This window comes from Pleurodeles waltl, chromosome 10 (genome assembly GCF_031143425.1).
Source record: "Pleurodeles waltl isolate 20211129_DDA chromosome 10, aPleWal1.hap1.20221129, whole genome shotgun sequence".
NCBI lineage: Eukaryota > Metazoa > Chordata > Amphibia > Caudata > Salamandridae > Pleurodeles > Pleurodeles waltl.
In genome coordinates, this window is record NC_090449.1 from 314963630 (window position 1) to 314989906 (window position 26277).

Consider the following 26277-nt stretch of genomic DNA (forward strand, 5'->3'; position numbering starts at 1 on the left):
GCAGTGGCAGACAGTATCAAAGGCAGCGGAGAGGTCCAGGAGGATGAGGGCTGAAGTTTCGCCGCTGTCCATTTGCTGTCTGATGTCATCTGTGGCGGCGAAGAGCGCAGTCTCGGTGCTGTGATTGCGTCTGAAGCCGGATTGGGAGGGTCCAGGATGGAGTTGTCCTCGAGGTAGTGGGTGAGCTGGGCGTTGACGATCGTCTCGATGACCTTCGCTGGGAAGGGGAGGAGGGAGATCGGGTGGAAGTTTTTGAGATCGTTGAGGTCAGCCTTGGGTTTCTTGAGGAGGGCTTGGATATCAGCGTGCTTCCAGCTGTCCGGGAAAGTCACGGTATCTAAGGATAGGTTGATGATCTTTCGAAGTTGGGGGGCGATGGTGGAGTCGGCTTTGTTGTAGACGTGGTGGGGGCAGGGGTCTGAGGGGGATCCTGAGTGGATGGAGTTCATGATCTTTCGAGTTTTGTCGTCATCTACGTGGGTCCAGGTGGCAAGGCGGTCGGCGTAGGAGGAGTTGTCGGGGTGGGGTCTGGCGGAGGTGTGGTGTGAAGGCTGTCGTGGATGGAGGCGATCTTCTGGTAGAAGAAGGTGGAGAGTGCGTCGCAGAGTTTCTGGGATGGTGGGACGTCGTTGACGTTGGCGCTGGGGTTGGAGAGCTCCTTCACAATGCAGAAGAGCTCCTTGCTGTCGTGTGCGTTGTTGTTTAGGAATTCTGTGAAGTGGGAGCGTTTGGCGAGTCGGATTAGTTGGTGGTGCTTGCGGGTGGCTTCCTTGTGGTTTGCCAGGCTATCAGGTGTGCGTTCGAGAAGCCATTTCTTAAGTTTCTGGCAGGTGCGTTTGGAGTGGATGAGTTCGTCTGTGAACCAGGCTGCTTTTTCTTTTCTTGGTTGACGGTGGGCCTCTTGAGTGGTGCGAGGGTGTTGGCGCAGTTGAGGATCCACTGTTGGAGGTTGATGGCGGCGGTGTTAGGGTCGGTAGGCAGGTTCTGGGCGAGGGTGCTGGTTAGTTGGTCTTGGGTGACTTTGCCCCAGCGGCGGTGCGGTGGTACTCAGTGTATTTCTTCAATGTGAAGTGGACACAGTGGTGGTCGGTCCAGTGGAGTTCGGTTGTGTGGCTGAAGGAGATGTGGTTGCTTGCAGTGAAGACTGGGTCTAGCGTGTGGCCGGCGATGTGGGTGGGTGGGTGTGTTGACCAGTTGTCTGAGTCCGAGGTTGGTGGCCAGTGATGCGGTATTGGCGTCGTTGTTGTTCTCCAGGTGGAAGTTGAGGTCTCCAAGGAGGATGTAGTCCGTAGAGGCGAGGGCGTGGGTGCTTGCGAGGTCGGCAATGGTGTCACTAAAGGGGGCTCTTGGTCCTGGAGGTCAGTAGATGAGAGTTCCTCTGAGGGTTGTGTTGGGGTCCGTGTGGATCCGGAAGTGAAGGTGTTCAGCTGTCTTGAGGGTGTCGTCCGTGTGGGTGTGGGTGTGGATCTTGAGGATGGATTTGTGGACGATAGCTATTCCTCCTCCGATTACGTTGGTGTGATCTCTTCTGGTGATCCTGTAGCCGTCAGGGATGGCAATGGCGATGTCTGGGGCCGAGGAGTCGTTCCACCAGGTTTCGGTCAGGAAGGCTACATCTGGGGCGGTGGTGTCGAGCAGGTCCCAGAGCTCGATGGCGTGCTTTCGTGTGGAGCGTGTGTTGAGGAGAACGCAGTGGAGGTGGTTGGTGTTGGTTGTTGCAGGCTTCCTTGTTCTGTTGCAGGTGAAGTTGCAGGCGCTGCAGGAGAAGGGTCCTTTGGTGTGCTTCGGAGTGGCCTGGAAGCAGGCTGTGGAGGAGCCAGGATTGAGGGCGAGGATTCGAAGTCTGGTGGTGTGGGGGGCGTGCGGACCAGGGGGGGTGGCGCTGGGAGCGGACGGGCTTGCCTCTGGCGCGCCTCCGGCACGTCCACTGCGCGGACGCGCAGCGCCAGCCATTAAGAAGGGAGGGGGGAGCAGCTGGGAGGCCGGAGGGAGCGGCGAATGGGGGCGCGAGGGGGGAGGGGCCACAGGGAGGCAGTGGCAGGGGAAGCGCCTAAGGGGCGAAAACCAGGCTGAAAAAGGCACAAAAGTGAGAAATAAAGCACAAGTCAAAACAGTCACAAATACGGTAAATGGCACAAAGTACAAGCGGAATACAGCAATCAGAAGGGGCACAAATGGGGGCAAGAGCGCAAGGAGGCAAGGCGCTGAAAAATAAAAACACTTACAGATACAGCGAAAGCGGCACAGTGCACACGGGTCTAGCGAAGCTTACCAGAGCCCACTAGACACCAGGGATGAGGTGCAGGAGGGCCTCGAACATGCTAACAGCAGCGTGGGCGGGGGTCAGGGTCACGAGACAGCAAGGTGGTGCTGCAGACGTGGGGGGCGAGCTCTAGACCAAAAACAGGTCAGAGGTCGCTCACCCTCGACGCGCAGCGCCAGCCATTAAGAAGGGAGGGGGAGGGAGGAGCAGCTGGGAGGCGGGAGGGAGCGGCGAATGGGGGAGCGAGGGGGGCGGGCTGCAGGGAGGCAGAGGCAGGGGAAGCGGCAAGGGGGAGCACCTAAGGGGCGAAAACCAGGCTGAAAAAGGCACAAAAGTGAGAAATAAAGCACAAGTCAAAACAGTCACAAATACGGTAAACGGCGCAAAGTACAAGCGGAATACAGCAATCAGAAGGGGCACAAATGGGGGCAAGAGCGCAAGGAGGCAAGGCGCTGAAAAGTAAAAACACTTACAGATACGGCGAAAGCGGCACAGTGCACACGGGTCTAGCAAAGCTTACCAGAGCCTACTTGACACCAGGGATGAGGCGCAGGAGGATGCCTGCGTGTGGAGGAGGGCCTCGAACACGCTAGCAGCAGCGTGGGCGGAGGTCAGGGACACGAGACAGCAAGATGGTGCTGCGGACGTGGGGGGCGAGCTCTAGACCAAAAACAGGTCAGAGCTCGCTCACCCTTGACGCGCAGCGCCAGCCATTAAGAAGGGAGGGGGGAGGGAGGAGCAGCTGGGAACCGGGAGGGAGCAGCGAATGGGGGCGCAATGGGGGCGGGCTGCAGGGAGGCAGCGGCAGGGGAAGCGGCAAGGGGGAGCACCTAAGGGGCGAAAACCAGGCTGAAAAAGGCACAAAAGTGAGAAATAAAGCACAAGTCAAAACAGTCACAAATACGGTAAATGGCACAAAGTACAAGCGGAATACAGCAATCGGAAGGGGCACAAATGGGGGCAAGAGCGCAAGGAGGCAAGGCGCTGAAAAGTAAAAACACTTACAGATATGGCGAAAGCGGCACAGTGCACACGGGTCTAGCGAAGCTTACCAGAGCCCACTAGACACCAGGGATGATGCGCAGGAGGATGCCTGCGGGTGGAGGAGGGCCTCGAACACGCTAGCAGCAGCATGGGCGGGGGTCAGGGACACGAGACAGCAAGGTGGTGCTGAGGACGTGGGGGGGCGAGCTATAGACCAAAAACAGGTCAGAGGTTGCTCACCCTTGACGCGGCGCGCCAGCCATTAAGAAGGGAGGGGGGAGGGGGGAGGGAGGAGCAGCTGGGAGGGGGGAGGGAGGAGCAGCTGGGATGCGGGAGGGAGCGGCGAATGGGGGCGCGAGGGGGGCGGGGACGCAGGGAGGCAGCGGCATGGGAAGCGGCAAGGGGGAGCGCCTAAGGGGCGAAAACCAGGCTGAAAAAGGCACAAAAGTGAGAAATAAAGCACAAGTCAAAACAGTCACAAATACGGTAAATGGCACAAAGTACAAGCGGAACACAGCAATCGGAAGGGGCACAAATGGGGGCAAGAGCGCAAGGAGGCAAGGCGCTGAAAAGTAAAAACACTTACAGATACGGTGAAAGCGGCACAGTGCACACGGGTCTAGTGAAGCTTACCAGAGCCCACTAGACACCAGGGATGAGGCGCTGGAGGATGCCTGCGGGTGGAGGAGGGCCTCGAACACACTAGCAGCAGCGTGAGCGGGGGTCAGGGACACAAGACAGCAAGGTGGTGCTGCGGACGTGGGGGACGAGCTCTAGACCAAAAACAGGTCAGATGTCGCTCACCCTCGACGCGCAGCGCCAGCCATTAAGAAGGGAGGGAGAAGCAGCTGGGATGCGGGAGGGAGCGGCGAATGGGGGCGCGAGGGGGGCGGGGCCGCAGGGAGGTAGCGGCAGGCGAAGCGGCAAGGGGGAGCGCCTAAGGGGCGAAAACCAGGCTGAAAAAGGCACAAAAGTGAGAAATAAAGCACAAGTCAAAACAGTCACAAATACGGTAAATGGCACAAAGTACAAGCGGAATACAGCAATCGGAAGGGGCACAAATGGGGGCAAGATCGCAAGGAGGCAAGGCGCTGAAAAGTAAAAACACTTACAGATACGGCGAAAGCGGCACAGTGCACACAGGTCTAACGAAGCTTACCAGAGCCCACTAGACCCCAGGGATGAGGCGTAGGACGGCCTCGAACACGCTAGCAGCAGCGTGGGCGGGGGTCAGGGACACAAGACAGCAAGGTGGTGCTGCAGACGTGGGGGGCGAGCCCTAGACGAAAAACAGGTCAGAGGTGCCTCACCCTCGACGCGCAGTGCCAGCCATTAAGAACGGCGGGGGGAGGGAGGAGCAGCTGGGAGGCGGGAGGGAGCGGCGAATGAGGGCGCGAGGGGGGGGGCCGCAGGGAGGCAGCAGCAGGGGAAGCGGCAAGGGGGAGCGCCTAAGGGGCGAAAACCAGCCTGAAAAAGCACAAAAGTGAGAAATAAAGCACAAGTCAAAACAGTCACAAATACGGTAAATGGCACAAAGTACAAGCAGAATACAGCAATCAGAAGGGGCACAAATGGGGGCAAGTGGGCAAGGAGGCAAGGCGCTGAAAAGTAAAAACACTTACAGATACGGCGAAAGCGGCACAGTGCACACAGGTCTAGCGAAGCTTACCAGAGCCCACTAGACACCAGGGATGAGGCGCAGGAGGATGCCTGCGGGTGGAGGAGGGCCTCGAACACGCTAGCAGCAGCGTGGGCGGGGGTCAGGGACACGAGACAGCAAGGTGGTGCTGCGGACGTGGGGGGCGAGCTCTAGACCAAAAACAGGTCAGAGATCGCTCACCCTCGACGCGCAGTGCCAGCCATTAAGAAGGGAGGGGGAGGGGGAGGGAGGAGCAGCTGGGAGGCGGGAGGGAGCGGCGAATGGGGGCGGGCCGCAGGGACGCAGCGGCAGGGGACGCGCCTAAGGGGCGTAAACCAGGCTGAAAAAGGCACAAAAGTGAGAAATAAAGCACAAGTCAAAACAGTCACAAATACGGTAAATGGCACAAAGTACAAGCGGAATACAGCAATCAGAAGGGGCACAAATGGGGGCAAGAGCGCAAGGAGGCAAGGCGCTGAAAAGTAAAAACACTTACAGATACGGCAAAAGCGGCACAGTGCACACGGGTCTAGCGAAGCTTACCAGAGCCCACTAGACACCAGAGATGAGGCGCTGGAGGATGCCTGCGGGTGGAGGAGTGCGTCGAACACACTAGCAGCAGCGTGGGCGGGGGTCAGGGACACGAGACAGCAAGGTGGTGCTGCGGACGTGGGGGACGAGCTCTAGACCAAAAACAGGTCAGATGTCGCTCACCCTCGACGCGCAGCGCCAGCCATTAAGAAGGGAGGGGGGAGGGAGAAGCAGCTGGGATGCGGGAGGGAGCGGCGATGGGGGGGCGCAAGGGGGGCGGGGCCGCAGGGAGGCAGCGGCAGGGGAAGCGGCAAGGGGGAGCGCCTAAGGGGCGAAAACCAGGCTGAAAAAGGCACAAAAGTGAGAAATAAAGCACAAGTCAAAACAGTCACAAATACGGTAAATGGCACAAAGTACAAGCGGAATACAGCTATCGGAAGGGGCACAAATGGGGGCAAGAGCGCAAGGAGGCAAGGCGCTGAAAAGTAAAAACACTTACAGATACGGCGAAAGCGGCACAGTGCACACAGGTCTAACGAAGCTTACCAGAGCCCACTAGACACGAGGGATGAGGCGTAGGAGGGCCTCGAACACGCTAGCAGCAGCGTGGGCGGGGGTCAGGGACACGAGACAGCAAGGTGGTGCTGCAGACGTGGGGGGCGAGCCCTAGACCAAAAACAGGTCAGAGGTGCCTCACCCTCGACGCGCAGTGCCAGCCATTAAGAACGGCGGGGGGAGGGAGGAGCAGCTGGGAGGCGGGAGGGAGCGGCGAATGAGGGCGCGAGGGGGGGGGCCGCAGGGAGGCAGCAGCAGGGGAAGCGGCAAGGGGGAGCGCCTAAGGGGCGAAAACCAGGCTGAAAAAGCACAAAAGTGAGAAATAAAGCACAAGTCAAAACAGTCACAAATACGGTAAATGGCACAAAGTACAAGCAGAATACAGCAATCAGAAGGGGCACAAATGGGGGCAAGTGGGCAAGGAGGCAAGGCGCTGAAAAGTAAAAACACTTACAGATACGGCGAAAGCGGCACAGTGCACACAGGTCTAGCGAAGCTTCCCAGAGCCCACTAGACACCAGGGATGAGGCGCAGGAGGATGCCTGCGGGTGGAGGAGGGCCTCAAACACGCTAGCAGCAGCGTGGGTGGGGGTCAGGGACACGAGACAGCAAGGTGGTGCTGCGGACGTGGGGGGCGAGCTCTAGACCAAAAACAGGTCAGAGATCGCTCACCCTCGACGCGCAGTGCCAGCCATTAAGAAGGGAGGGGGGAGGGAGGAGCAGCTGGGAGGCAGGAGGGAGCGGCGAATGAGGGCGCGAGCGGGGCGGGCCGCAGGGAGGCAGCGGAAGCGGCAAGGGGGAGCGCCTAAGGGGCGAAAACCAGGCTGAAAAAGGCACAAAAGTGAGAAATAAAGCACAAGTCAAAACAGTCACAAATACGGTAAATGGCACAAAGTACAAGCGGAATACAGCAATCGGAAGGGGCACAAATGGGGACAAGAGCGCAAGGAGGCAAGGCACTGAAAAGTAAAAACACTTACAGATACGGCGAAAGCGGCACAGTGCACACAGGTCTAACGAAGCTTACCAGAGCCCACTAGACACCAGGGATGAGGCGTAGGAGGGCCTCGAACACGCTAGCAGCAGCGGGGGTCAGGGACATGAGACAGCAAGGTGGTGCTGCAGACGTGGGGGGCGAGCCCTAGACCAAAAACAGGTCAGAGGTCCCTCACCCTCGACGCGCAGTGCCAGCCATTAAGAACGGCGGGGGAGGGAGGAGCAGCTGGGAGGCGGGAGGGAGCGCCGAATGAGGGCGCAAGGGGGGCGGGGCCGCAGGGACGCAGCGGCAAGGAAAGCAGCAAGGGGGGAGCGCCTAAGGGGCGTAAACCAGGCTGAAAAAGGCACAAAAGTGAGAAATAAAGCACAAGTTAAAACAGTCACAAATACGGTAAATGGCACAAAGTACAAGCCGAATACAGCAATCGGAAGGGGCACAAATGGGGGCAAGAGCGCAAGGAGGCAAGGCGCTGAAAAGTAAAAACACTTACAGATACAGCGAAAGCGGCACAGTGCACACGGGTCTAGCGAAGCTTACCAGAGCCCACTAGACACCAGGGATGAGGCGCAGGAGGATGCCTGCGGGTGGAGGAGGGCCTCGAACACGCTAGCAGCAGCGTGGGCGGGGGTCAGGGACACGAGACAGCAAGGTGGTGCTGAGGATGTGGGGGGCGAGCTCAGACCAAAAACAGGTCAGAGGTCGCTCACCCTCGACGCGCAGCGCCAGCCATTAAGAAGGGAGGGGGGAGGGAGGAGCAGCTGGGAGCCAGGAGGGAGCGGCAAATGGGGGCGCGAGGGGGGCGGGCCGCAGGTAGGCAGCAGCAGGGGAAGCGCCTAAGGGGCGAAAACCAGGCTGAAAAAGGCACAAAAGTGAGAAATAAAGCACAAGTCAAAACAGTCACAAATATGGTAAATGGCACAAAGTACAAGCGGAATACAGCAATCAGAAGGGGCACAAATGGGGGCAAGAGCGCAAGGAGGCAAGGCGCTGAAAAGTAAAAACACTTACAGATACGGCGAAAGCGGCACAGTGCACACAGGTCTAGTGAAGCTTACCAGAGCCCACTAGACACCAGGGATGAGGCGCAGGAGGATGCCTGCGGGTGGAGTAGGGCCTCAAACACGCTAGCAGCAGCGTGAGTGGGGGTCAGGGGCACGAGATAGCAAGGTGGTGCTGCGGACGTGGGGGGCGAGCTCTAGACCAAAAACAGGTCAGAGGTCACTCACCCTCGACGCACAGCGCCAGCCATTAAGAAGGGAGGGAGGAGCAGCTGGGAGGCGGGAGGGAGCGGCGAATGGGGGCGCAAGGGGGGCGGGCCGCAGGGACGCAGCGGCAGGGGAAGCGGCAAGGGGGAGCGCCTAAGGGGCGAAAACCAGGCTGAAAAAGGCACAAAAGTGAGAAATAAAGCACAAGTCAAAACAGTCACAAATACGGTAAATGGCACAAAGTACAAGCGGAACACAGCAATCGGAAGGGGCACAAATGGGGGCAAGAGCGCCAGGAGGCAAGGCGCTGAAAAGTAAAAACACTTACAGATACGGCGAAAGCGGCACAGTGCACACGGGTCTAGCGAAGCTTACCAGAGCCCACTAGACACCAGAGATGAGGCGCTGGAGGATGCCTGCGGGTGGAGGAGGGCCTCGAACACACTAGCAGCAGCGTGAGCGGGGGTCAGGGACACGAGACAGCAAGTTGGTGCTGCGGACGTGGGGGACGAGCTCTAGACCAAAAACAGGTCAGATGTCGCTCACCCTCGACGCGCAGCGCCAGCCATTAAGAAGGGAGGGGGGAGGGAGAAGCAGCTGGGATGCGGGAGGGAGCGGCGAATGGGGGCGCGAGGGGGGCGGGGCCGCAGGGAGGCAGCGGCAGGCGAAGCGGCAAGGGGGAGCGCCTAAGGGGCGAAAACCAGGCTGAAAAAGGCACAAAAGTGAGAAATAAAGCACAAGTCAAAACAGTCACAAATACGGTAAATGGCACAAAGTACAAGCGGAATACAGCAATCGGAAGGGGCACAAATGGGGGCAAGAGCGCAAGGAGGCAAGGCGCTGAAAAGTAAAAACACTTACAGATACGGCGAAAGGGGCACAGTGCACACAGGTCTAACGAAGCTTACCAGAGCCCACTAGACCCCAGGGATGAGGCGTAGGACAGCCTCGAACACGCTAGCAGCAGCGTGGGCGGGGGTCAGGGACACGAGACAGCAAGGTGGTGCTGCAGACGTGGGGGGCGAGCCCTAGACGAAAAACAGGTCAGAGGTGCCTCACCCTCGACGCGCAGTGCCAGCCATTAAGAACGGTGGGGGGAGGGAGGAGCAGCTGGGAGGCGGGAGGGAGCGGCGAATGAGGGCGCGAGGGGGGGGGGGGGCCGCAGGGAGGCAGCAGCAGGGGAAGCGGCAAGGGGGAGCGCCTAAGGGGCGAAAACCAGGCTGAAAAAGCACAAAAGTGAGAAATAAAGCACAAGTCAAAACAGTCACAAATACGGTAAATGGCACAAAGTACAAGCAGAATACAGCAATCAGAAGGGGCACAAATGGGGGCAAGTGGGCAAGGAGGCAAGGCGCTGAAAAGTAAAAACACTTACAGATACGGCGAAAGCGGCACAGTGCACACAGGTCTAGCGAAGCTTACCAGAGCCCACTAGACACCAGGGATGAGGCGCAGGAGGATGCCTGCGGGTGGAGGAGGGCCTCGAACACGCCAGCAGCAGCGTGGGCGGGGGTCAGGGACACGAGACAGCAAGGTGGTGCTGCGGACGTGGGGGGCGAGCTCTAGACCAAAAACAGGTCAGAGATCGCTCACCCTCGACGCGCAGTGCCAGCCATTAAGAAGGGAGGGGGAGGGGGAGGGAGGAGCAGCTGGGAGGCGGGAGGGAGCGGCGAATGGGGGCGGGCCGCAGGGACGCAGCGGCAGGGGACGCGCCTAAGGGGCGTAAACCAGGCTGAAAAAGGCACAAAAGTGAGAAATAAAGCACAAGTCAAAACAGTCACAAATACGGTAAATGGCACAAAGTACAAGCGGAATACAGCAATCAGAAGGGGCACAAATGGGGGCAAGAGCGCAAGGAGGCAAGGCGCTGAAAAGTAAAAACACTTACAGATACAGCAAAAGCGGAACAGTGAACACGGGTCTAGCGAAGCTTACCAGAGCCCACTAGACACCAGAGATGAGGCGCTGGAGGATGCCTGTGGGTGCAGGAGGGCCTCGAACACGCTAGCAGCAGCGTGGGCAGGGGTCAGCGACACGAGACCGCAAGGTGGTGCTGCAGACGTGGGGGGCGAGCCCTAGACCAAAAACAGGTCAGAGGTCCCTCACCCTCGACGCGCAGTGCCAGCCATTAAGAACGGCGGGGGGAGGGAGGAGCAGCTGGGAGGCGGGAGGGAGCGGCGAATGAGGGCGCGAGGGGGGCGGGCCGCAGGGAGGCAGCAGCAGGGGAAGCGGCAAGGGGGAGCGCCTAAGGGGCGAAAACCAGGCTGAAAAAGGCACAAAAGTGAGAAATAAAGCACAAGTCAAAACAGTCACAAATACGGTAAATGGCACAAAGTACAAGCGGAATACAGCTATCGGAAGGGGCACAAATGGGGGCAAGAGCGCAAGGAGGCAAGGCGCTGAAAAGTAAAAACACTTACAGATACGGCGAAAGCGGCACAGTGCACACAGGTCTAACGAAGCTTACCAGAGCCCACTAGACACGAGGGATGAGGCGTAGGAGGGCCTCGAACACGCTAGCAGCAGCGTGGGCGGGGGTCAGGGACACGAGACAGCAAGGTGGTGCTGCAGACGTGGGGGGCGAGCCCTAGACCAAAAACAGGTCAGAGGTGCCTCACCCTTGACGCGCAGTGCCAGCCATTAAGAACGGCGGGGGGAGGGAGGAGCAGCTGGGAGGCGGGAGGGAGCGGCGAATGAGGGCGCGAGGGGGGGGGGCCGCAGGGAGGCAGCAGCAGGGGAAGCGGCAAGGGGGAGCGCCTAAGGGGCGAAAACCAGGCTGAAAAAGCACAAAAGTGAGAAATAAAGCACAAGTCAAAACAGTCACAAATACGGTAAATGGCACAAAGTACAAGCAGAATACAGCAATCAGAAGGGGCACAAATGGGGGCAAGTGGGCAAGGAGGCAAGGCGCTGAAAAGTAAAAACACTTACAGATACGGCGAAAGCGGCACAGTGCACACAGGTCTAGCGAAGCTTCCCAGAGCCCACTAGACACCAGGGATGAGGCGCAGGAGGATGCCTGCGGGTGGAGGAGGGCCTCAAACACGCTAGCAGCAGCGTGGGTGGGGGTCAGGGACACGAGACAGCAAGGTGGTGCTGCGGACGTGGGGGGCGAGCTCTAGACCAAAAACAGGTCAGAGGTCACTTACCCTCGATGCGCAGCGCCAGCCATTAAGAAGGGAGGGGGGAGGGAGGAGCAGCTGGGAGGCAGGAGGGAGCGGCGAATGAGGGCGCGAGGGGGGCGGGCCGCAGGGAGGCAGCGGAAGCGGCAAGGGGGAGCGCCTAAGGGGCGAAAACCAGGCTGAAAAAGGCACAAAAGTGAGAAATAAAGCACAAGTCAAAACAGTCACAAATACGGTAAATGGCACAAAGTACAAGCGGAATACAGCAATCGGAAGGGGCACAAATGGGGGCAAGAGCGCAAGGAGGCAAGGCACTGAAAAGTAAAAACACTTACAGATACGGCGAAAGCGGCACAGTGCACACAGGTCTAACGAAGCTTACCAGAGCCCACTAGACACCAGGGATGAGGCGTAGGAGGGCCTCGAACACGCTAGCAGCAGCGGGGGTCAGGGACATGAGACAGCAAGGTGGTGCTGCAGACGTGGGGGGCGAGCCCTAGACCAAAAACAGGTCAGAGGTCCCTCACCCTCGACGCGCAGTGCCAGCCATTAAGAACGGCGGGGGAGGGAGGAGCAGCTGGGAGGCGGGAGGGAGCGCCGAATGAGGGCGCAAGGGGGGCGGGGCCGCAGGGACGCAGCGGCAAGGAAAGCAGCAAGGGGGGAGCGCCTAAGGGGCGTAAACCAGGCTGAAAAAGGCACAAAAGTGAGAAATAAAGCACAAGTTAAAACAGTCACAAATACGGTAAATGGCACAAAGTACAAGCCGAATACAGCAATCGGAAGGGGCACAAATGGGGGCAAGAGCGCAAGGAGGCAAGGCGCTGAAAAGTAAAAACACTTACAGATACAGCGAAAGCGGCACAGTGCACACGGGTCTAGCGAAGCTTACCAGAGCCCACTAGACACCAGGGATGAGGCGCAGGAGGATGCCTGCGGGTGGAGGAGGGCCTCGAACACGCTAGCAGCAGCGTGGGCGGGGGTCAGGGACACGAGACAGCAAGGTGGTGCTGAGGATGTGGGGGGCGAGCTCTAGACCAAAAACAGGTCAGAGGTCGCTCACCCTCGACGCGCAGCGCCAGCCATTAAGAAGGGAGGGGGGAGGGAGGAGCAGCTGGGAGCCAGGAGGGAGCGGCAAATGGGGGCGCGAGGGGGGCGGGCCGCAGGTAGGCAGCAGCAGGGGAAGCGCCTAAGGGGCGAAAACCAGGCTGAAAAAGGCACAAAAGTGAGAAATAAAGCACAAGTCAAAACAGTCACAAATATGGTAAATGGCACAAAGTACAAGCGGAATACAGCAATCAGAAGGGGCACAAATGGGGGCAAGAGCGCAAGGAGGCAAGGCGCTGAAAAGTAAAAACACTTACAGATACGGCGAAAGCGGCACAGTGCACACGGGTCTAGCGAAGCTTACCAGAGCCTACTAGACACCAGGGATGAGGCGCAGGAGGATGCCTGCGGATGGAGGAGGGCCTCGAACACGCTAGCAGCAGCGTGGGCGGGGGTCAGGGACACGAGACAGCAAGGTGGTGCTGCGGACGTGGAGGCGAGCTCTAGACCAAAAACAGGTCAGAGGTCGCTCACCCTCGACGCGCAGTGCCAGCCATTAAGAAGGGAGGGGGAGGGAGGAGCAGCTGGGAGGCGGGAGGGAGCGGCGAATGGGGGCGGGAGGGAGTGGCGAATGGGGGTGCGAGGGGGTCGGGCCCCAGGGAGGTAAGGGGGAGCGCCTAAGGGGCGAAAACCAGGCTGAAAAATCACAAAAGTGAGAAATAAAGCACAAGTCAAAACAGTCACAAATACGGTAAATGGCACAAAGTACAAGTGGAATACAGCAATCAGAAGGGGCACAAATGGGGGCAAGGAGGCAAGGCTCTGAAAAGTAAAAACACTTACAGATACGGCGAAAGCGGCACAGTGCACACGGGTCTAGCGAAGCTTACCAGAGCCCACTAGACACCAGGGATGAGGCGCAGGAGGATGCCTGCGGGTGGAGGAGGGCCTCGAACACGCTAGCAGCAGCGTGGGCGGGGGTCAGGGACACGAGACAGCAAGGTGGTGCTGCGGACGTGGGGGGCGAGCTCTAGACCAAAAACAGGTCAGAGGTCGCTCACCCTCGACGCGCAGCGCCAGCCATTAAGAAGGGAGGGGGATGGAGGAGCAGCTGGGAGGCGGGAGGGAGCGGCGAATGGGGGTCCGAGGGGGGCGGGCCGCAGGGAGGCAGCGGCAGGGGAAGCGGCAAGGGGGAGCGCCTAAGGGGCAGCGCCTAAGAGGCGAAAACCAGGCTGAAAAAGGCACAAAAGTGAGAAATAAAGCACAAGTCAAAACAGTCACAAATACGGTAAATGGCACAAAGTACACGCGGAATACAGCAATCAGAGGGGGCACAAATGGGGGCAAGTGGGCAAGGAGGCAAGGCTCTGAAAAGTAAAAACACTTAGATACGGCGAAAGCGGCACAGTGCACACGGGTCTAGCGAAGCTTACCAGAGCCCACTAGACACCAGGGATGAGGCGCAGGGGGATGCCTGCGGGTGGAGGAGGGCCTCGAACACGCTAGCAGCAGCGTGGGCGGGGGTCAGAGACACAAGACAGCAAGGTGGTGCTGCGGACGTGGGGGGCGAGCTCTACACCAAAAACAGGTCAGAGGTCGCTCACCCTCGACGCGCAGCGCCAGCCATTAAGAAGGGAGGGGGGAGCAGCTGGGAGGGAGTGGCGAATGGGGGCGCGAGGGGGGCAGGGCAGGTCAGAGGTCGCTCACCCTCGACGCGCAGTGCCAGCCATTAAGAAGGGAGGGGGGAGCAGCTGGGAGGCGGGAGGGAGCGGCGAATGGGGGCGCAAGGGGGGCGGGCCGCAGGGACGCAGCGGCAGGGGAAGCGGCAAGGGGGAGCGCCTAAGGGGCGAAAACCAGGCTGAAAAAGGCACAAAAGTGAGAAATAAAGCACAAGTCAAAACAGTCACAAATACGGTAAATGGCACAAAGTACAAGCGGAACACAGCAATCGGAAGGGGCACAAATGGGGGCAAGAGCGCAAGGAGGCATGGCGCTGAAAAGTAAAAACACTTACAGATACGGCGAAAGCGGCACAGTGCACACGGGTCTAGCGAAGCTTACCAGAGCCCACTAGACACCAGAGATGAGGCGCTGGAGGATGCCTGCGGGTGGAGGAGGGCCTCGAACACACTAGCAGCAGCGTGAGCGGGGGTCAGGGACACGAGACAGCAAGGTGCTGCTGCGGACGTGGGGGACGAGCTCTAGACCAAAAACAGGTCAGATGTCGCTCACCCTCGACGCGCAGCGCCAGCCATTAAGAAGGGAGGGGGGAGGGAGAAGCAGCTGGGATGCGGGAGGGAGCGGCGAATGGGGGCGCGAGGGGGGCGGGCCGCAGGGAGGCAGCGGCAGGCGAAGCGGCAAGGGGGAGCGCCTAAGGGGCGAAAACCAGGCTGAAAAAGGCACAAAAGTGAGAAATAAAGCACAAGTCAAAACAGTCACAAATACGGTAAATGGCACAAAGTACAAGCGGAATACAGCAATCGGAAGGGGCACAAATGGGGGCAAGAGCGCAAGGAGGCAAGGCGCTGAAAAGTAAAAACACTTACAGATACGGCGAAAGCGGCACAGTGCACACAGGTCTAACGAAGCTTACCAGAGCCCACTAGACCCCAGGGATGTGGCGTAGGACGGCCTCGAACACGCTAGCAGCAGCGTGGGCGAGGGTCAGGGACACGAGACAGCAAGGTGGTGCTGCGGACGTGGGGGGCGAGCTCTAGACCAAAAACAGGTCAGAGATCGCTCACCCTCGACGCGCAGTGCCAGCCATTAAGAAGGGAGGGGGAGGGGGAGGGAGGAGCAGCTGGGAGGCGGGAGGGAGCGGCGAATGGGGGCGGGACGCAGGGACGCAGCGGCAGGGGACGCAGCAAGGGGGAGCGCCTAAGGGGCGTAAACCAGGCCGAAAAAGCACAAAAGTGAGAAATAAAGCACAAGTCAAAACAGTCACAAATACGGTAAATGGCACAAAGTACAAACGGAATACAGCAATCGGAAGGGGCACAAATGGGAGCAAGAGCGCAAGGAGGCAAGGCGCTGAAAAGTAAAAACACTTACAGATACGGCGAAAGCGGCACAGTGCACACGGGTCTAGCGAAGCTTACCAGAGCCCACTAGACACCAGGGATGGGGTGGAGGAGGGCCTCGAACACGCTAGCAGCAGCGTGGGCGGGGGTCAAGGACACGAGACAGCAAGGTGGTGCTGAGGACGTGGGGGGCGAGCTCTAGACCAAAAACAGGTCAGTGGTGGCTCACCCTCGACGCGCAGCGCCAGCCATTAAGAAGGGAGGGGGGAGGGAGGAGCAGCTGGGAGGCAGGAGGGAGCGGCGAATGGGGGCGCGAGGGGGGCGGGCAGCAGGAAGCAAGCGGCAGGGGAAGCGCCTAAGGGGCGAAAACCAGGCTGAAAAAGGCACAAAAGTGAGAAATAAAGCACAAGTCAAAACAGTCACAGATACGGTAAATGGCACAAAGTACAAGCGGAATACAGCAATCAGAAGGGGCACAAATGGGGGCAAGAGCGCAAGGAGGCAAGGCGCTGAAAAGTAAAAACACTTACAGATACGGCGAAAGCGGCACAGTGCACACGGGTCTAGCAAAGCTTACCAGAGCCCACTAGACACCAGACATGAGGCGCTGCAGGATGCCTGCGGGTGGAGGAGGGCCTCGAACACGCTAGCAGCAGCGAGGGCGGGGGTCAGGGACACGAGACAGCAAGGTGGTGCTGCAGACGTGGGGGGCGAGCCCTAGACCAAAAACAGGTCAGAGGTCCATCACCCTCGACGCGCAGTGCCAGCCATTAAGAACGGCGGGGGAGGGAGGAGCAGCTGGGAGGCGGGAGGGAGCGGCGAATGAGGGCGCGAGGGGGGCGGGCTGCAGGGAAGCAGCGGAAGCGGCAAGGGGGAGCGCCTAAGGGGCGAAAACCAGGCTGAAAAAGGCACAAAAGTGAGAAATAAAGCACAAGTCAAAACAGTCACAAATACGGTAAATGGCACAAAGTACAAGCGGAATACAGCAATCAGAAGGGGCACAAATGGGGGCAAGTGGGCAAGGAGGCAAGGCTCTGAAAAGTAAAAACACTTAGAGATACGGCGAAAGCGGCACAGTGCACACGGGTCTAGCGAAGCTTACCAGAGCCCACTAGACACCAGGGATGAGGCGCAGGAGGATGCCTGCGGGTGGAGGAGGGCCTCGAACACGCTAGCAGCAGCGTGGGCGGGGGTCAGGGACACAAGACAGCAAGGTGGTGCTGCGGACGTGGGGGGGCGAGCTCTAGACCAAAAACAGGTCAGAGGTCGCTCACCCTCGACGCGCAGCGCCAGCCATTAAGAAGGGAGAGGGGAGGGAGGAGCAGCTGGGAGGCGGGAGTGAGCGGCGAATGGGGGCGGGGCCGCAGGGAGGCAGCGGCAAGGGGGAGCGCCTAAGGGGTGAAAACCAGGCTGAAAAAGGCACAAAAGTGAGAAATAAAGCACAAGTCAAAACAGTCACAAATATGGTAAATGGCACAAAGTACAAGCAGAATACAGCAATCAGAAGGGGCACAAATGGGGGCAAGAGCGCAAGGAGGCAAGGCGCTGAAAAGTAAAAACACTTACAGATACGGCGAAAGCGGCACAGTGCACACGGGTCTAGTGAAGCTTACCAGAGCCCACTAGACACCAGGGATGAGGCGCAGGAGGATGCCTGCGGGTGGAGTAGGGCCTCAAACACGCTAGCAGCAGCGTGGGTGGGGGTCAGGGACACGAGACAGCAAGGTGGTGCTGCGGACGTAGGGGGCGAGCTCTAGACCAAAAACAGGTCAGAGGTCACTCACCCTCGACGCGCAGCGCCAGCCATTAAGAAGGGAGGGGGGAGGGAGGAGCAGCTGGGAGGCGGGACGCAGGGACGCAGCGGCAGGGGAAGCAGCAAGGGGGAGCGCCTAAGGGGCGTAAACCAGGCTGAAAAAGGCACAAAAGTGAGAAATAAAGCACAAGTCAAAACAGTCACAAATACGGTAAATGGCACAAAGTACAAGCAGAATACAGCAATCAGAAGGGGCACAAATGGGGGCAAGTGGGCAAGGAGGCAAGGCGCTGAAAAGTAAAAACACTTACAGATACGGCGAAAGCGGCACAGTGCACACGCGTCTAGCGAAGCTTACCAGAGCCCACTAGACACCAGGGATGAGGCGCAGGAGGATGCCTGCGGGTGAAGGAAGGCCTCGAACACGCTAGCAGCAGCGTGGGCGGGGGTCAGGGACACGAGACAGCAAGGTGGTGCTGCGGACGTGGGGGGCGAGCTCTAGACCAAAAACAGGTCAGAGATCGCTCACCCTCGACGCGCAGCGCCAGCCATTAAGAAGGGAGGGGGGAGGGAGGAGCAGCTGGGAGGCGGGAGGGAGCGGCGAATGGGGGCGCAAGGGGGGCGGGCCGCAGAGAGGCAGGGGAAGCACCTAAGGGGCGAAAACCAGGCTGAAAAAGGCACAAAAGTGAGAAATAAAGCACAAGTCAAAACAGTCACAAATACGGTAAATGGTACAAAGTACAAGCGGAATACAGCAATCAGAAGGGGCACAAATGGGGGCAAGAGCGCAAGGCTCTGAAAAGTAAAAACACTTACAGATACGGCGAAAGCGGCACAGTGCACACGGGTCTAGCGAAGCTTACCAGAGCCCACTAGACACCAGGGATGAGGCGCAGGAGGATGCCTGCGGGTGGAGGAGGGCCTCGAACACGCTAGCAGCAGCGTGGGCGGGGGTCAGGGACACGAGACAGCAAGGTGGTGCTGCGGACGTGGGGGGCGAGCTCTAGACCAAAAACAGGTCAGAGGTCGCTCACCCTCGACGCGCAGCGCCAGCCATTAAGAAGGGAGGGGGATGGAGGAGCAGCTGGGAGGCGGGAGGGAGCGGCGAATGGGGGTCCGAGGGGGGGCGGGCCGCAGGGAGGCAGCGGCAGGGGAAGCGGCAAGGGGGAGCGCCTAAGGGGCAGCGCCTAAGAGGCGAAAACCAGGCTGAAAAAGGCACAAAAGTGAGAAATAAAGCACAAGTCAAAACAGTCACAAATACGGTAAATGGCACAAAGTACACGCGGAATACAGCAATCAGAGGGGGCACAAATGGGGGCAAGGCGCTGAAAAGTAAAACAACTTACAGATACGGCGAAAGCGGCACAGTGCACACGGGTCTAGCGAAGCTTACCAGAGCCTACTAGACACCAGGGATGAGGCGCAGGAGGATGCCTGCGGGTGGAGGAGGGCCTCGAACACACTAGTAGCAGCGTGGGCGGGGGCCAGGGACACGAGACAGCAAGGTGGTGCTCCGGACGTGGGGGGCGAGCTCTAGACCAAAAACAGGTCAGAGGTCGCTCACCCTCGACGCGCAGCGCCAGCCATTAAGAACGGAGGGGGGAGGGAGGAGCAGCCGGGAGGCAGGAGGGAGCGGCGAATGGGGGCGCGAGGGGGGTGGCCGCAGGGAAGCAGCGGCAGGGGAAGCGCCTAAGGGGCGAAAACCAGGCTGAAAAATCACAAAAGTGAGAAATAAAGCACAAGTCAAAACAGTCACAAATACGGTAAATGGCACAAAGTACAAGTGGAATACAGCAATCAGAAGGGGCACAAATGGGGGCAAGTGGGCAAGGAGGCAAGGCTCTGAAAAGTAAAAACACTTACAGATACGGCGAAAGCGGCACAGTGCACACGGGTCTAGCGAAGCTTACCAGAGCCCACTAGACACCAGGGATGAGGCGCAGGGGGATGCCTGCGGGTGGAGGAGGGCCTCGAACACGCTAGCAGCAGCGTGGGCGGGGGTCAGAGACACAAGACAGCAAGGTGGTGCTGCGGACGTGGGGGGCGAGCTCTACACCAAAAACAGGTCAGAGGTCGCTCACCCTCGACGCGCAGCGCCAGCCATTAAGAAGGGAGGGGGGAGCAGCTGGGAGGGAGTGGCGAATGGGGGCGCGAGGGGGGCAGGGCAGGTCAGAGGTCGCTCACCCTCGACGCGCAGTGCCAGCCATTAAGAAGGGAGGGGGGAGGGAGGAGCAGCTGGGAGGGAGTGGCGAATGGGGGCGCGAGGGGGGCGGGCCGCAGGGAGGCAGCGGCAGGGGAAGCGGCAAGGGGGAGCGCCTAAGGGGCGAAAACCAGGCTGAAAAAGGCACAAAAGTGAGAAATAAAGCACAAGTCAAAACAGTCACAAACACAGTAAATGGCACAAAGTACAAGCGTAATACAGCAATCAGAAGGGGCACAAATGGGGGCAAGGAGGCAAGGCGCTGAAAAGTAAAAACACTTACAGATACGGCAAAAGCTGCACAGTGCACACGGGTCTAGCGAAGCTTACCAGAGCCCACTAGACACCAGGGATGAGGCGCAGGAGGATGCCTGCGGATGGAGGAGGGCCTCGAACAAGCTAGCAGCAGCGTGGGCAGTGGTCAGGGACACGAGACAGAAAGGTGGTGCTGCGGACGTGGGGGGCGAGCTCTAGACCAAAAACAGGTCAGTGGGCGGAGGGTCAGGGACACGAGACAGCAAGGTGGTGCTGCGAACGTTGGGGGCGAGCTCTAGACCAAAAACAGGTCAGAGGTCGCTCACCCTCGACACGCAGCGCCAGCCATTAAGAAGGGAGGGGGGATGGAGGAGCAGCTGGGAGGCGGGAGGGAGCGGCGAATGGGGGCCCGAGGGGGGCGGGCCGCAGGGAGGCAGCGGCAGGGGAAGCGGCAAGAGGGAGCACCTAAGGGGCAGCGCCTAAGAGGCGAAAACCAGGCTGAAAAAGGCACAAAAGTGAGAAATAAAGCACAAGTCAAAACAGTCACAAATACGGTAAATGGCACAAAGTACACGCGGAATACAGCAATCAGAGGGGGCACAAATGGGGGCAAGAGCGCAAGGAGGCAAGGCGCTGAAAAGTAAAAACACTTACAGATACGGCGAAAGCGGCACAGTGCACACGGGTCTAGCGAAGCTTACCAGAGCCTACTAGACACCAGGGATGAGGCGCAGGAGGATGCCTGCGGATGGAGGAGGGCCTCGAACACGCTAGCAGCAGCGTGGGCGGGGGTCAGGGACACGAGACAGCAAGGTGGTGCTGCGGACGTGGAGGCGAGCTCTAGACCAAACACAGGTCAGAGGTCGCTCACCCTCGACGCGCAGTGCCAGCCATTAAGAAGGGAGGGGGAGGGAGGAGCAGCTGGGAGGCGGGAGGGAGCGGCGAATGGGGGCGGGAGGGAGTGGCGAATGGGGGTGCGAGGGGGTCGGGCCCCAGGGAGGTAAGGGGGAGCGCCTAAGGGGCGAAAACCAGGCTGAAAAATCACAAAAGTGAGAAATAAAGCACAAGTCAAAACAGTCACAAATACGGTAAATGGCACAAAGTACAAGTGGAATACAGCAATCAGAAGGGGCACAAATGGGGGCAAGGAGGCAAGGCTCTGAAAAGTAAAAACACTTACAGATACGGCGAAAGCGGCACAGTGCACACGGGTCTAGCGAAGCTTACCAGAGCCCACTAGACACCAGGGATGAGGCGCAGGAGGATGCCTGCGGGTGGAGGAGGGCCTCGAACACGCTAGCAGCAGCGTGGGCGGGGGTCAGGGACACGAGACAGCAAGGTGGTGCTGCGGACGTGGGGGGCGAGCTCTAGACCAAAAACAGGTCAGAGGTCGCTCACCCTCGACGCGCAGCGCCAGCCATTAAGAAGGGAGGGGGATGGAGGAGCAGCTGGGAGGCGGGAGGGAGCGGCGAATGGGGGTCCGAGGGGGGCGGGCCGCAGGGAGGCAGCGGCAGGGGAAGCGGCAAGGGGGAGCGCCTAAGGGGCAGCGCCTAAGAGGCGAAAACCAGGCTGAAAAAGGCACAAAAGTGAGAAATAAAGCACAAGTCAAAACAGTCACAAATACGGTAAATGGCACAAAGTACACGCGGAATACAGCAATCAGAGGGGGCACAAATGGGGGCAAGAGCGCAAGGAGGCAAGGCGCTGAAAAGTAAAACAACTTACAGATACGGCGAAAGCGGCACAGTGCACACGGGTCTAGCGAAGCTTACCAGAGCCTACTAGACACCAGGGATGAGGCGCAGGAGGATGCCTGCGGGTGGAGGAGGGCCTCGAACACACTAGTAGCAGCGTGGGCGGGGGCCAGGGACACGAGACAGCAAGGTGGTGCTCCGGACGTGGGGGGCGAGCTCTAGACCAAAAACAGGTCAGAGGTCGCTCACCCTCGACGCGCAGCGCCAGCCATTAAGAACGGAGGGGGGAGGGAGGAGCAGCCGGGAGGCAGGAGGGAGCGGCGAATGGGGGCGCGAGGGGGGTGGGCCGCAGGGAAGCAGCGGCAGGGGAAGCGCCTAAGGGGCGAAAACCAGGCTGAAAAATCACAAAAGTGAGAAATAAAGCACAAGTCAAAACAGTCACAAATACGGTAAATGGCACAAAGTACAAGTGGAATACAGCAATCAGAAGGGGCACAAATGGGGGCAAGTGGGCAAGGAGGCAAGGCTCTGAAAAGTAAAAACACTTACAGATACGGCGAAAGCGGCACAGTGCACACGGGTCTAGCGAAGCTTACCAGAGCCCACTAGACACCAGGGATGAGGCGCAGGTGGATGCCTGCGGGTGGAGGAGGGCCTCGAACACGCTAGCAGCAGCGTGGGCGGGGGTCAGAGACACAAGACAGCAAGGTGGTGCTGCGGACGTGGGGGGCGAGCTCTAGACCAAAAACAGGTCAGAGGTCGCTCACCCTCGACGCGCAGCGCCAGCCATTAAGAAGGGAGGGGGATGGAGGAGCAGCTGGGAGGCGGGAGGGAGCGGCGAATGGGGGTCCGAGGGGGGCGGGCCGCAGGGAGGCAGCAGCAGGGGAAGCGGCAAGGGGGAGCGCCTAAGGGGCAGCGCCTAAGAGGCGAAAACCAGGCTGAAAAAGGCACAAAAGTGAGAAATAAAGCACAAGTCAAAACAGTCACAAATACGGTAAATGGCACAAAGTACACGCGGAATACAGCAATCAGAGGGGGCACAAATGGGGGCAAGAGCGCAAGGAGGCAAGGCGCTGAAAAGTAAAACAACTTACAGATACGGCGAAAGCGGCACAGTGCACACGGGTCTAGCGAAGCTTACCAGAGCCTACTAGACACCAGGGATGAGGCGCAGGAGGATGCCTGCGGGTGGAGGAGGGCCTCGAACACACTAGTAGCAGCGTGGGCGGGGGCCAGGGACACGAGACAGCAAGGTGGTGCTCCGGACGTGGGGGGCGAGCTCTAGACCAAAAACAGGTCAGAGGTCGCTCACCCTCGACGCGCAGCGCCAGCCATTAAGAACGGAGGGGGGAGGGAGGAGCAGCCGGGAGGCAGGAGGGAGCGGCGAATGGGGGCGCGAGGGGGGTGGGCCGCAGGGAAGCAGCGGCAGGGGAAGCGCCTAAGGGGCGAAAACCAGGCTGAAAAATCACAAAAGTGAGAAATAAAGCACAAGTCAAAACAGTCACAAATACAGTAAATGGCACAAAGTACAAGTGGAATACAGCAATCAGAAGGGGCACAAATGGGGGCAAGTGGGCAAGGAGGCAAGGCTCTGAAAAGTAAAAACACTTACAGATACGGCGAAAGCGGCACAGTGCACACGGGTCTAGCGAAGCTTACCAGAGCCCACTAGACACCAGGGATGAGGCGCAGGAGGATGCCTGCGGGTGGAGGAGGGCCTCGAACACGCTAGCAGCAGCGTGGGCGGGGGTCAGGGACACGAGACAGCAAGGTGGTGCTGCGGACGTGGGGGGCGAGCTCTAGACCAAAAACAGGTCAGAGGTCGCTCACCCTCGACGCGCAGCGCCAGCCATTAAGAAGGGAGGGGGGAGGGAGGAGCAGCTGGGAGGCGAGAGGGAGCGGTGAATGGAGGCGAGAGGGAGCGGTGAATGGGGGCGCGAGGGGGGCCGGACCGCAGGGAGGCAGCGGCAGGGGAAGCGGCAAGGGGCGAAAACCAGGCTGAAAAAGGCACAAAAGTGAGAAATAAAGCACAAGTCAAAACAGTCACAAATACGGTAAATGGCACAAAGTACAAGCGGAATACAGCAATCAGAAGGGGCACAAATGGGGGCAAGGCGCTGAAAAGTAAAAACACTTACAGATACGCCGAAAGCGGCACAGTGCACACGGGTCTAGCGAAGCTTACCAGAGCCCACTAGACACCAGGGATGAGGCGCAGGAGGATGCCTGCGGGTGGAGGAGGGCCTCGAACACGCTAGCAGCAGTGTGGGCAGGGGTCAGGGACACGAGACAGCAAGGTGGTGCTGCGGACGTGGGGGGGCGAGCTCTAGACCAAAAACAGGTCAGTGGGCGGGGGTCAGGGACACGAGACAGCAAGGTGGGTCTGCGGACGTGGGAGGCGAGCTATAGACCTAAAACAGGACAGTGGTCGCTCACCCTCGACGCGCAGCGCCAGCCATTAAGAAGGGAGGGGGGAGGGAGGAGCAGCTGGGGGGAGGGAGCAGCGAATGGGGGCGCGAGGGGACGGGGACGGGGCCGCAGGGAGGCAGCGGCAAGGGGGAGCGCCTAAGGGGCGAAAACCAGGCTGAAAAAGCACAAAAGTGAGAAATAAAGCACAAGTCAAAACAGTCACCAATATGGTAAATGGCACAAAGTACAAGCGGAATACAGCAATCAGAAGGGGCACAAATGGGGGCAAGAGCGCAAGGAGGCAAGGCGCTGAAAAGTAAAAACACTTACAGATACGGCGAAAGCGGCACAGTGCACACGGGTCTAGCGAAGCTTACCAGAGCCCACTAGACACCAGGGATGAGGCGCAGGAGGATGCCTGCGGGTGGAGGAGGGCCTCGAACACGCTAGCAGCAGTGTGGGCGGTGGTCAGGGACACGAGACAGCAAGGTGGTGCTGCGGACGTGGGGGGCGAGCTCTAGACCAAAAACAGGTCAGAGGTCGCTCCCAAACAGGCCAAAAGTGGGGGTAACAAGGCTAGAAAGAGGCTACTTTCTCACAACACACAAAGGCACAATAAATCATACGTGTTTAAATCAATGTAGAGGATATATTACATATGTGAATGAGGATTATAAGGTGCAGGAATCACATATCTTCCATACATGTAGAAATTATATTTTAAGAGTGACTGACCATGAGAAATACAAAGTCAGGGTATAAAATGTAACACTGTAGTTGTCTCAACAAGGAAGACTGTATTGCTGCCCAAAGGAGCCCTTTTTGCAATCTTAGAATAACAACAGATTGATAACAAAAAGAATCTCAAACCCAGATTTACAGTTAGCATGCAGCTCCTTGATGCCGATAAATAAATTACTATGCTATTTTATAAGGCTTGCAACTTATGAACTGGGAGTAACAAAATGATCTCAGCATTACAAACAATGACCCACTTACCTCGCTAAATAAAACACTAATTTGTAATATGCGTGTTCAGATGTGCAGGCACATCAACCCTCTATGCTGCGTTAGGAGTCAAAACTATCACTGGACAAAACACAGAACTCTCCCAGCACTGAATTAAACATTATTGTGTTCTATTTAATCCCTTCAAAATTGCTGGATACACAAGAACCTACGCAGCAGATGTGTTCATCCTGCAAAATATCTTAAAATGCAGTCTCTTTGTGACCACATAGGACTAATCCAGAACAGATGTACTATCACATATGTCCTGGTTGAAAATTCTTTGAAGTAGTTTTATTAAAAGTACAAGTTGATTGTCAGACTATTTTTCAAGCTCAGTCCCTCGTGACTACATCAACTTGACCTCCAATTTATGGGTTCCCGGAGTATTTTCGATTCAAGCACTTCCCAAAACCACACAATTTGGCCACGTGGGGGAGGCAGGGACTGAAAAAAGTCTCTCCGTTAGAGTTTCCGACTAGTCCACTAGACTACCGTGGTTGGATTATGTGTTTTTTGAGGCCTGATTTAGAGGAGGTCGGTAATTATAAAATGAGACCTAAAGCCACACCTATTACTTACAGACGCCGTCGCAGCCGAACAGGCTCATTGTAGTGTAGGAGTAAACACAGTGTCTCTGTGCTGGCAAATATCCTACGAAGTGAAAACTGAAAGCTGGCCGCCCTATCCATCGTACCTCTGCAAATAACCACAATCAGCTAGATGAGCTCTCAAGCCTTCTCCTCTCGGGGATCGGTATCAGCTGTGAAGGCAGCTGAAAGATCCACATAACAAGGACTGCAGCAGGTGAAACTACGTCTTCCGACGAAAGCCACCCGGACTCTACAATGCGTCAAGAGCGCGTCGTTCTTCGTCGCCCGCTTGTAGTCTCAGGTTCCCAGTAACCAACATATTCGGCGTCCTTAACTACGACGTACATCACGGAAGAGTGACGTAAAACTGCGCGCCTTCTTTAAGTCAGCGCGGCGCCTTTCATTAATAATAAACAAGACGTTTACAGACAGGAACTTACTTAACCCCTTCGCTACCAGGGCTAGGTGCCAGGCCTTTTGTTGGCTATTTGGGGCCCTCATAACTGTTTCTCCACATAAACTACCCACGCCAAATTTGCGTCCTTTTTCCCAACATCCTAGGGATTCTAGAGGTACCCAGACTTTGTGAGTTCCCCTGAAGGAGACTAATGAATTAGCCAAAATACAACACTTTCGTTTTTTTCAAACAAATGGGAAAAAGGGCTGCAGAAGAAGGCTCGTGGTTTTTTCCCTGAAAATGGCATCAACATAGGGTTTGAAAATCACCATCTTCCCAGCTTTCAGGAACAGGCAGACTTGAATTAGAAAACACAATTTTTCAACACAATTTTGACATTTTACTGGAACATACCCCATTTTTACAATTTTTTGTGCTTTCAGCCTCCTTACAGTTAGTGACAGAAATGGGTGAGAAACCAATGCTGGATCCCAGAAAGCTAAACATTTCTGAAAAGTAGACAGCATTCTGAATTCAGCAAGGGGTCATTTGTGTAGATCCTACAAGTGTTTCCTACAGAAAATAACTGCTGAAATAAAAGAGTATTG

General features: G+C 58.0%; 1 protein-coding gene across 4 annotated transcripts in view; it reads right to left on the reverse strand.

The window, feature by feature from the left end:
* Positions 1-25551, reverse strand: part of TEDC2 (tubulin epsilon and delta complex 2) — a 327490-nt gene extending 301939 nt beyond the window's left edge. The window contains exon 1 of one of the 4 annotated variants that reach the window (XM_069210499.1): positions 25377-25551. The gene's annotated coding sequence lies outside the window, so the exon portion shown is untranslated. The other 3 variants (XM_069210500.1, XM_069210496.1, XM_069210498.1) reach the window with 3 other exon arrangements.
* Positions 25552-26277: the final 726 nt, after the last annotated feature.